Source organism: Pipistrellus kuhlii, unplaced genomic scaffold (assembly GCF_014108245.1).
Source record: "Pipistrellus kuhlii isolate mPipKuh1 unplaced genomic scaffold, mPipKuh1.p scaffold_m20_p_8, whole genome shotgun sequence".
In the NCBI taxonomy this organism is placed as follows: Eukaryota; Metazoa; Chordata; class Mammalia; order Chiroptera; family Vespertilionidae; genus Pipistrellus; species Pipistrellus kuhlii.
The window spans coordinates 5,108,508-5,119,761 of NW_023425584.1; the positions used below are offsets into that span (position 1 = coordinate 5,108,508).

The 11,254-nt window shown below is 53.5% G+C and overlaps 1 protein-coding gene across 2 annotated transcripts in view; it reads right to left on the reverse strand.

The window, feature by feature from the left end:
* Positions 1 to 11,254, reverse strand: part of KCNIP1 (potassium voltage-gated channel interacting protein 1) — a 234,043-nt gene that overhangs the window by 196,732 nt on the left and 26,057 nt on the right. The gene's annotated exons all lie outside the window — the stretch shown is intronic.

Consider the following 11,254-nt stretch of genomic DNA (forward strand, 5'->3'; position numbering starts at 1 on the left):
GGAAAATTGGAGGCCACAGACCAGCAAAAAGAAGCCATTGAAAACTGCCAGGAGCCCCACCGTGCAGGCAAAAGCGCTGTTCACACACAGGCGTGCTCCTGGGCGTGTCCGTTAGCGTGTGCGGTGCAGGTGTCTGTCCAGGCCGGCGTGCGCGGCCCGTGCTGAACACGGAGGCACCGTGTTTAACAAATAACCCCTCTAAGCAAGGATGTGGGTCATGTCCCACATTCTAATCAAGACCTCATCTCTGGCGCTCCATATCAAACCCCCGTAGGCTCGGTTCCTAGAAGTGCCATTACTGGGCAAAAGGTATATAAAAGGTATACTCATTTGAAGAGATACTGTGGCTCACTCTGGCATGTGTTCAAAAAAAAAAAAGAGAAAGAATTTAAGGATTTCCATGTGCACTTCTGGGCCAAACCTGGCTGAGAACCCTTAGGGCGCCTGGACCTAGTAACCTCTCTGGCCTCAGTTTCCGCATCTGTAAAATGGGGGCGATGGTGGCAGGGCACTTCTCTCCGGGTTGCTGTGAGGCTACAGGGAGTCCCTCAGTCTCAGGCCCCGGGAAGCCACAGCCCGTCAGCAGCGTCTCCCCACTGGCCGCGGGGGGTCTCTCAGTGCTCATGAGGGCAGCCTTCGGTCCCTCGGAACCACCAGTGCTCCTCGGGGTCTGGGCACAGAGGATACTCAGCAGACGTTCACGGTGTGTGTGGCCACACACATTTGCCGGGAGGGAACATCTGGTAAATAGGATGACCTGTCACCCCAGGAAAACAGCACTGAGAGTCCCCTCAGAGGGCACAGGCGGGGGTAAGGAAGGCCCAGCTCCGGAGTGGACACGCCGGGGGGTGGGGGTGGGGTGGCCCTGGATTCTCCATCCTCCCAGGCGCCTCTGCGGCAATGCCCAGCCAACCTCAGCGTCCGTCCTGCAGATCCACTGCGGCCCATCCACCGTCCGCGGAGTTCTGCCTTTTCAGCCTGATTCGTGTGTTTCCCCAGCAGAACTGAATTCTCTGCCCCCCTCCCAAACCAGAGCGCTCTGCCCGCAGAGACATGGGCCACTGGGTGCGTTTATAGCGTCCTCATTCATCCTGCTCTGACCTCGCCGCCCGCTGCTCAGTCTATGGAATCAACTTCACTTCCCTTTCCACGGGGCCCATTAAGCACCGTGCTTTTCAGCGGTCCCAAACAGAAGATGGGCTAAAAAACAACTCCACACTCACACATCTAGAGGAAATAATGAACAACATAAAACCGATGAGCAAAAACAGACCCAGAGGAAGAGAAACAGCGATCAGACTCTCAAACCTCAGAGGGAAAGTAGGGGAGGGTGGGGGTCAGGGGAAGAGATCAACCAAAGAACTTGTGTGCATGCATATGGGCCTGGCCGGTGGCCATGGACAACAGGGGGGGGGGTGGGGGCATATGTGGGGAGGGGTTTGGGGTAGGAATGGGGGGATGAGGACAATTATGTGATACCATAATTAATAAAAATTAAAAAAACCCACACCTGCCAGCCTTCCTCTTCCACAGGAGGGTGTGGGAAGGACACGCAGCCGGCCGTGTTGTGTCTGCAATGCCCTCCGTGGAGCCGGGGACCTGCACGGGGCACGCTGGCCAGGCAGGAGGCTGGCGGAGGCTCTGGGCCCTAGGATGGCTTTTCCTGGCCTTCTGATGGTTACACTGGAGCTTAGGACAGAAACTGCAAAACTGGATCATGCTCTGGACTCACATGTGGCCATCAGCCCAGCTGGCCTTGGAACACGCTGGCCAGACACTGCAGCTAACCTTCCAGATCCTCCCCCCGAGCTTGTGAGCGCTGCCTACACCTTAGGCGCTGTCCTAGGTGTTTTGGGGTATTTATTCACCCCTCGAACCCTCACAACAACACATATGAGAAATGTATCATTTTTTTCCATCTTTTAGGTGGCAACTCTGCCACATTATCTAGGTGCAGGCAGCATATGGCATGGCTAATGCGTGAGGATCCTTATGGAACCAGCAAAACCCCTGTTCTCTGAGTGGAGGCCCAGGACCTGATGACGGAAGCACTGTGTGCCAGGAGCCCTGGTACAGGGCATCACCCACCTGCCCTCCATGGTGGCCCTGGTGGCAAAGGTGGGACCTGAACCCAGACGGGCCTGGCTCTGGAGCCTGTGCCTAACTCCTGCACCGCCCACCTCTGCGGGGCTCACCTTGGGCCTCTCCGCCCCTGAGTTACTATTGGAGCTGAGACCAAAGGTGGGGGGGAGGGGGCAGATGTAGCTCAGTCTCGTTTGGTTTGCTAAGAGTAAAGGGCCAGGCAAGTTCAGGAACACACTGAGACCCCTGAGGGCAACAAATTGGGGTCTTAAGACATTGACGGGAACAGGGGGCGGGGGTGAGGGCAAACTAGCGTCCGTCTGAGCATGAGACCAGCCTGGGAGTTGTCTGTCATGTGGGGTTTCCACGCAGGTCACTTGGAGTTGAAGGAAAAAAAAAAAATCCCAGAAGGAGAGATTCCATATACAAATAGTGGATTTGCCAGCTGTTGGGATTACAAATGATATAAAAAATATTTTCATTTCAAAAACGTAAGACTGGGCTTAAGCTACGCACAATGAAAAGTCAATGCACACTTCACCAACTCGGAGCCGAAAGTTCCTCTCTGGAGAGAGCACATTCAAGCCTTTATCGCATGTTTATGTTTCGAGCGGGGACCTCATCATCCGTCCGCCGCCTCCGGAGGTGCAGGAGGAGACTTGAGGGCTGTCCTCCGTGGCAGGACCAGGACGGCGGCTCCTGCGGGCTGTCCCAGGCCTGTCCTCTGCACTGAGAGGCCTGGGAACAGCTCTCTGGAGTTTCAGAGCCGTGCGAAGCTCCCCGCTCTGAATCCCTCTGGCACGCGTGGCCCACGCCACACAGGCGCTAGGAGAGCTCGGGACGCAGAGCCAGCACAGCAGGAGGAGCCTGGTGTTCCGCGGGCAAAGGCCGGGGCCCAAATACAGCTCTGCCCTTCCTGGTTCCTGCATCTGCTTCTCGGCACCTGCAATGTGCCAGGACCTGAGCCAGGCCTGGCATCCCGAGGTGGACTGGCCACCGTCTCCAGCCTAGGGCAGCACCTGGCCTGCGGAGGGACCTACACACTCGAAGCCAGTGTCTTCCAAGGCTAAGATGACCACCTAAACCGGGACACTGTGGGGAGAGGAGGAGCTGACTGGAGTACACACAGCTGTTTTGGGCTAAGGTAGGGGTGTCGAACTCAATCAGAGAAGGGGCCAAAATCTAAAATCCAGCCTAAATCGCAGGCCGAATGGTTTACTGAACAGTCATAAACTGTCATTGTGATGGAAACGCAGCGGAGTGCAGTGATGACAGTGTGGTGCGGGCCACATTGCAAGGCCTGGCAGGACGGATTTGGCCCGCGGGCCTTGTGTTTGACACATGTGGGCTAAGGGGCCTGTGGTCACCCCATCACAGCGCAGTCCCCCTGCATGGAATTGTGGTCACAAAGTTTTAATGAAAGGAATTTAAACGATTTAAACAGAAAGTCACCACTTTTCTTCAAACACATGAGAGTGGACAATATTCATAATTTAGTAATGCTTCTATTTTTCTTCTGGTCCTAAATGTTTCCTGACTATGGCTGCACCAAAACCCCTCACATGTCAAACTGGAAAACGCCACCTCAGACATCTGACTCACATGGATTTTTAGCCCCCTCCTCCCTCTCCAGCTCTTAGCTCTATGCCAGTGTTTTTCAACTTTTTTTGGGCAAAGGCACACTTGTTTCATGAAAAAATTCACGAGGCACACCACCATTAGAAAATGTTAAAAAATTTAACTCTGTGCCTATATTGACTATATATAAAGTAATTCTCTTGAATAGGAATCAAATAAACACAAAGAAAGTATTTTATAATTACTTTATTATGAAATATTAAGTAAACAAAATAGTGAAAAATTATAAAATTCTTGTCTTGTCTGCACCTACGGCACACCAGGCAACATCTCGCGGCACACTAGTGTGCCGCGGAACAGCGGTTGAAAAACGCTGCTCTATGCTACCTCTGCCCCTGCCTCTGTGACACCAGCTCTCGCTCCTGGATCTCCAGAGGGACAGTGGGACCAGGGGAAGGAGAATCTGAGCATCTAGGACAAAGGACAGAGTATCTGGGGTGGGGAAGGCGCATGTAGACAAATCTCATCAACCTTGTTCCTGACCCACACAAGGATAGACAACACCTAGGGAGCTAAGTTCCATGATAGAACACGCCCACATGAAGGAGGGACACTTAATCCAGCTGACCCTTAATACAGTTACTGAATTACGATTTAAACGCTCTGAGACATCAGTCAAATCACTTAAGTCTTCTGAGCTCCAAGTACCTCTTTCTGAAAAATAAGTAAATGAGTCAAGTGTATGAAAGAGGAATAAATGAATGAATGATACTGTGACAGTCATGGCCTGCTGACCAACCAAGTTTGATGCCTCTTAGAGCCCATAGTGCTGTATTCAGGCTGAGAAGCAGCTGCTTATCCAGGACTACATTTCCCAAGATCCCTTGCAGCTGGGCAGGACCATGTGACGGTCCTCACAAATGAAACTTGAGAATAAGTCATGCATTGTCACTTCCAGGCCAAGGGGTTAAGTATCAGGCTTTTGATCATCCACATTCTCTCTCTGCACTCCTTCTTCCCTGTAGTCTATTGGCTGGATGTTACCAGGGTGGCCTCAAGGCCATAAGACAGAGAAGCCACAAGATTCCCCTAGAAACCATCCGTCCAAAAGTATACACCCCAGACTTTCCAAGAGCGAGAACTGCACTGCTACTGAGTAAAGTCGTTAAAACCTTGAGGTTGTTTAACCATCTGAGTGAATTCACCTCCTTCTTGTAGTTATTGCGAAGATCAAATGAGATGAGTGTAGCACTGCTTCCCCTACTCCCCCCTATATACATCCATCCCAAATTCCAGGAACCTATGAATGCGGCCTCGTGTGGAAAAGGACTTTTGTAGATGTAAGTTAAGGATCTTGTGATCAAGCTGGGTGGAGCCTACATCCAATGATAACTATCTTGATAAGACCGTTGGCTGCGACATCGCTGGCTGCGGCTGCCTAAAGTGGTGATGCAGAAGAGAAGAAGGATGTGAAGAGAGAGATTTTATTTATTTATTTATTTATTATTTATTTTTGCTCCAAGCTGCCCAGTTCCTAGCGGTTTCTCACAGCAGCCCTAGAGCCCATCACAGTGAGGAACGCACAGGACGAGCACCATTTCTGGCATGAAGAAAACTCTCAATAAATGGTGATAAAAAAAAAAAATCAGCTCTTGAGTGCCTCCAGGGCTCCCTCCCAGAGACAGGGTGCCCTGGGAGAGGATATCCTCGAGACTGGCACAGTTCAAACCTCTACTGGGAACTCCCAGACGACATTCTGGCAACAGTGTTCGCCCTGAGACTAGTGCAGGCCCTGAGCTTCGCGGAAGCGATCTTATTATTTATGGATGACAGACAGCATTTCCCCTGATGTGTGGTAGAGGGATTAAAGAACCGCTCCCTGTAGCACCTCTTTAAAAAAAAATAATATTTTATTGATTTTTTTACAGAGAGGAAGGGAGAGAGATAGTTAGAAACATAGATGTGAGAGAAACATCGATCAGCTGCCTCCTGCACACCCCGCACTGGGGATGTGCCTGCAACCAAGGTACATGCCCTTGAGCGGAATCGAACCCAGGACTTTTCAGTCCGCACGCAGGCCAACGTTCTATCCACTGAGCCAAACCGGTTTTGGCTGTAGCACCTCTTTTCATTTTCAAGCATCTGAAGGAAGCAGCTGCTGGGACTGACTGCCGGCCCAGGGCAGCCCAATACCAGCCTTAGGTGTAAGGATGGCTTCCCTCTGTGGTCCTGCTCCGAGGGAGCCATGGGCTGGGGCTGGGCCCTGAGCTTCAGGAAGGCCACTCTGAGCCTGTCCCCAGGTGGAGGGGCAGCGGGTGCTGGGAGAGTCTCCCAGGACCTGCTTGAAACCAGCTGCGAGGCAGCAAACGGGAAGGCAGTGCGGGGCAGTGGGGTGGCCAGCAGCCCATGGCTCTGGAGACGTCTATTCAATAAGATAGCCACCAGCCACACGTGGCTACTTGAGTTTAAATGAACTGAAATGAGATAAAAATTAAAAATTTAGTTCTCCATTCACTGTAGTCACCTTTCAAGTACTCAAGTGCTATCTGTGGTTACCGTATTGAATGGCTCAGGTTTGTAGAACTGGACACAGCTGCTGTCCCTCACCCCTCAGCCCCACGTGGCCAGCCCGCGGGGTACACCATTCCCTGTGCTTCCCACCCCCTCCCTGTCCACAACTTTGTCAGTGGCTCCTCAAACCTCTTCCAAGTCCAATCTCTGGGTGTCTTCTGAACCCCTGTGCTGGAAGACCGGCTCTCCGGGAAAAAGCCCTGCTAGGTGGTGTGTGCAGATTTGCCCGGGATAAATACTCCTGTCATGGCCAGCTTCCAGCACCCATGACTGAACAACTGACTGGCTGCAGGCTCTCAGGGAGCTGGAATGAGCCAGCCCCTGCACACCCTGCCCTGCCTCTCCCCCAGGATCCTGAGTGGGACAGGGTGTCGGCTGCTGCCTCCGCTGGCTGCAGCTGCCTGAGGTGATGATGCAGATTCCCCTTCTCGGGGGCCACTGCCCAGGTCCATGGTGTCATTATGAGCCCTCAGTTCCCATCACCCCAGAGCCAGGTTAAGCGGAAGTGGGAGAACCACTTTGTCCCCTGGACCCCAAAGTGGCACAGCTTCCATTCGGAGTCCCGCAAGCTACCCCGTGAAGGAGTTCCCGAAACCTTTTTCTACTACCAGAATTCTCTCTGTGTCTGTCTTTCTCTTTCCAAGGACTGAATCAGGCCTGGTAAAGGCAGAAAACAGCACCAAAAACCTGCCAAAGTCTCCCACTTTTATGGTCTTATCATTTCTAGGTACAGGATCTGGCTCCCAAAGTGCATTCTTATAGACCCACTCCCCCTCCTCCCTGTCAGTGCATGAAAAATGGTAGTGGGTGTGAGGGACGGCGAGGGTGACACAGACCCACGGACCAGCACAGGGCGACTGAGTTCCAGTAAACAAGCACCACTGCTAAGCAGCCAACAACACAGCTTCGATGAAGTGTGCCATGGTTTACCCGGATGATGGGACACCGCACAGCCCTTGTGAAGATGGTTCACGCGGGATGGGAAAAGGATGGCGGTATCCTGTCACATTCAAAAGCGAGAGATTTCTTTCTGGTCGCACGCCGCAGCATCCACGAGGCTTGGGGATCTTATGCCAAGTGCAATAAGCCAGACACGGAAGGGCACCTAAAATACACTGAGTGGCCAGGTTATGATGATCTCTGAACACATAATAATCTGGCCACTCAGTGTATATCCTATATAACAAAAGGCTAATATGCAAATTGTCCCCTCCACCAGGAGTTCAACCAGCAGGCAGGCCAGCCAACCGCCCATGTCCCCTCCCCCTGGCCAGGCTGGCTGGACTCCGCCCATGCATGAATTCATGCACTGGGCCTCTAATATATATATATAGTGGCCAGATTGTTATGCGTTCAGAGATCATCATAATCTGTTCACTCAGTGTAGACTCACAGAAACGGGAAACACATGGGGGTTGCCGGGCTGGGAGGAAGGGGGAGGGGGCGCTGTGTGGTGGGTAGAGAGCCGCAGTTTTGCCGATTGAAAAGCTCTAGAGCACATGTGTCAAACACAAGGCCCGCGGGCCAAATCCGTCCCGCCAGGCCTTGCAATGTGGCCCGCACCGTGCTGTCATCACTGCACTCCGCTGCGTTTCCATCACAATGACAGTTTATGACTGTTCAGTAAACCATTCGGCCTGCGATTTAGGCTGGATTTTAGATTTTGGCCCCTTCTCTGATTGAGTTCGACACCCCTATACTAGAGAGCTGCTGAGCCGCAGCTGCACCAGTTCCCACTGCTGACCTGTCCACTTAGAAATGTAAACAAAACATTTGATTTTTTCCCCCCTAAACCAACAAGAGACAACTGTAAGACCCAAGACCCTCTGTTTCTTCTTTCAGGGCCAGCGATGCGACCCTGAACCGTTCTTGCCCCAGGACTTGGGCAGCTCCCGCTCCAGTGGGAGCCCGGATAACGGAGAAGGCACGCGAGTCCGGAGGAATGCCGGGAAGGAGTGTGCACTGTGCTCGGCGCATCACCTCCAGGCACTGACCGGGCCCGGGAGGCAGGGAGAAGGGCCAAGGGGACAGGAGGTGGGGCGGGCCCCGGGACAGAGTCTCTCAGAGGGGAGAGCTCCCTAGCAAGGAGAGAAAGAGACGCCTGCACCCTTTTGTGAGTGTGGGAAGGACACGCGCCCTCTCCTTCCCAGCGGTTCCCTCGGAGCCTGTGCCTGGCCGCCATGGCCCGAGTCTCCACCGGAGCTTGGAGCTCGGAGGGGCTCCCAGGAGCAGAGCACATGCAGCATGGACTGTCCTGCGCTGGTGGACAGCGGTGCTGTATTGATTTATGTTCCTCCTTGTTTCAAGGAGAATTTCAAGCTGCTTACAGTGATGCTGGTTAGCCATGTAGCGGACTGAAATGCCTTGTCACCAGTCCGAGAGATGAGGCGAGAGGACACACAGCTCAGGGTTGCAGGAGCAAGGACAGGGTGTCCCTTATTCACAGGGAGCAACCTTGCCGCTTCCTCGACAAGTCCCGTCAGGCCTTCAATCCATATATTGACGTTTAATTGTCCCGTTCTTAAACTCTGTCTTCTCAGATCCGTGAACAACCTGCCATTGTGATTTCCTCTGCCCTCTACTACTCTCTCTCCCTTAAGTGTATCCTTTTATTTTTAATTTTTTTTCCATTCTGTCTTTTTTGCAGTTTAAAAAAAATCCATCCTCTCTCCCTACTCTCCACCCCCAGGGAAGAGGCCAGGCCTGGCCTACCTCAGCACAGTGCCGCCTCCAGAGCCTCGCACAGTAGGTCCTCACGTGTCTGTGACTGACTGAGGGCCTCGCACAGTAGGTCCTCACGTGTCTGTGACCGAGGGCCACTCGCGCCCGCTCTGTGACACTCAGCCAGCGACACTCTCTGCAGGGCTCAGGACAGTTGCCAAGTTGATTTATGGAACTTATTATCCCGAGTGGCGGTGGAGAATATTGATTCAGACGGGTTTAAATAAATAAGTGGATGCACAAGCCAGGAGAGGGCCGTGGACCGAGGAGAGGGGCTTGTCAAGCAGCTGAAGCAGATGTCCTAAGGTCCTCGGGAACCGAGGGAGGGGACTGGAGGGGGGGGAGGTGCAGACACAGGGATGGGCGGTGGAGGCAACAAGCTGAGGTTCACAGCCAGGCCCCGTCACCTCACGTGCAGAGGGAGTGACCTTGGGTACAGAACGGAAATAAGACGCCCTCCTGAGAGGATGGCAGAAAGAATGACCGTACATGATCTCCATCCTAGTGGTGGGCAAGCCGAGGCTCAGAGAGGCAGTCACTGCCTTGGGCAATGGAGTGAACCTCTCTGAGCCTCGGTGACCCCCTCTATAAAATGGGGAGACAAAGGTCTTCCTGAACGGGTGACTGTGATCGTGTGGGGCTGTTGGAAGACTGCAGGCAGGGAAGGCGTTTGGTGAACCCTAACACCCCGTGGTAACGCAAAGCTGTGGTAGCATCATTGGTCCTTGTCCTCCGTCTACAACCGCCTGTCACACATAACCCCAAAGCCAGCCAGGGATCCAGGTCTTCATCCAGAGCGAGGCTTTGGCTCGGGCTCACTGCTCTGCAGCAAGGAGCTCGCCTCCCCTGCCTCCCTTCCCTGCCTGCCCCCTCTTCCAAGAGGAGAAGCACTTTGGGAAGAAGGCTGGTGTTGGTTTATGAATTCCAAACATGTAGCCCTCGAGAACTCATTTAGCTGATTACATTCTTACAAAGGGCCCGCTGCTGCCCTGGCCCCTCCCCCAGGGAGTGGAAGACTGGCATTTGTGCATCAGTTCGTGGGTCCAGGGGGACTCTTCTGGCTCCTGAAGGGACCAGGATCCATCCCTGCAAACCACTCCTCTGGGGATGGCAGAAAGAATGACCGTGCATGATCTCCATCCTAGAGGGTTCCATTCCAGGCCCCGTGTCCCTCATGCCAACCCCCCTGTGGGGCCTAAGACCTGAGGAGACCTCCTTCGCGGTGATGTCCATGAAACAATGTACTCTCTTGTTAATATGGTTTAATTAGTAAAGGGGCAAAGGGGACTCACTGCAGGAGTGTCATTCCACGGCCCGCTGGGCTGGCTGCCTTGCGGTGGCCGGGGTGAGTGAGGGGGGTGGCGGGCTCATGCAGCAGGCATGCTGGGGCGCACCACCCTCCCTGGGGACCGGGCAGGTGGCAGGGGACTGTATAAAGCAGAGGAGCGTTCATGTCTTAGCACAGGACCAGGCTCAGCAGGAGCTTGACTTTGCGAGCTGGAAGGGCTGACTTCGAATCTGGCTCTGGCCCTTAGAGCAGGGTCACCGTGGGTTAGGGTTAGTAAGCTCCCGAGGCTCAAAATCTACTTCTTTACCTCATTGTTGGGTAAAGCGAGGGCTAGAGACACGCCTGGCAGTCAGGAGGGGCCCAAAGTGTTGGGCTGGCTTCCCCCCGATGTTTAATCCTTACAACAAGCACTGCACAGACAAGCAGACGGGGAGAAATCTGGGAACGTGTGTTGCCTGCAAACGCCGATGCCCTCTTGGCTTCGTGAGGGGAACAGGTCTCTGGCATGACCCCAACCACACTCAGTCTCTGGAGGCCACTGGCCACAACAGGCTGTCCCCGCCCACAGCTGGTGAGAGGCAGCGGGAGCTGTGATGGTCCCTGCTTCGACTTGTCTGGTCTTTAACATGTAAGTTCTGCCCTGGCTGATTTGGCTCAGTGAATAGAGCGTCGGCCTGCGGACTGAAGGGTCCCATGTTCGATTCCTGTCAAGGGCATGTACCTTGGTTGCGGGCACATCCCCAGTAGAGGGTGTGCAGGAGGCAGCTGATGGATGTTTCTAACTCTATCCCTCTCCCTTCTTCTCTGTAAAAAAAAATCAAAAATATAAAAAGTAAAAATAAAATGTAAGTTCTTTTTCTCTGCCACAAAGATCCACCATCTCTAGTCCTCATCACTACCCTGAACAAAGTGAGTTTAAAAACACCCCAACAGCACAGATGAGAAAACAGAGGTGCAGAGAGGGCCACACAGCGTGCACAGGCCAGAGACAGGAGGGCTTGGCCGGTCCCCCTC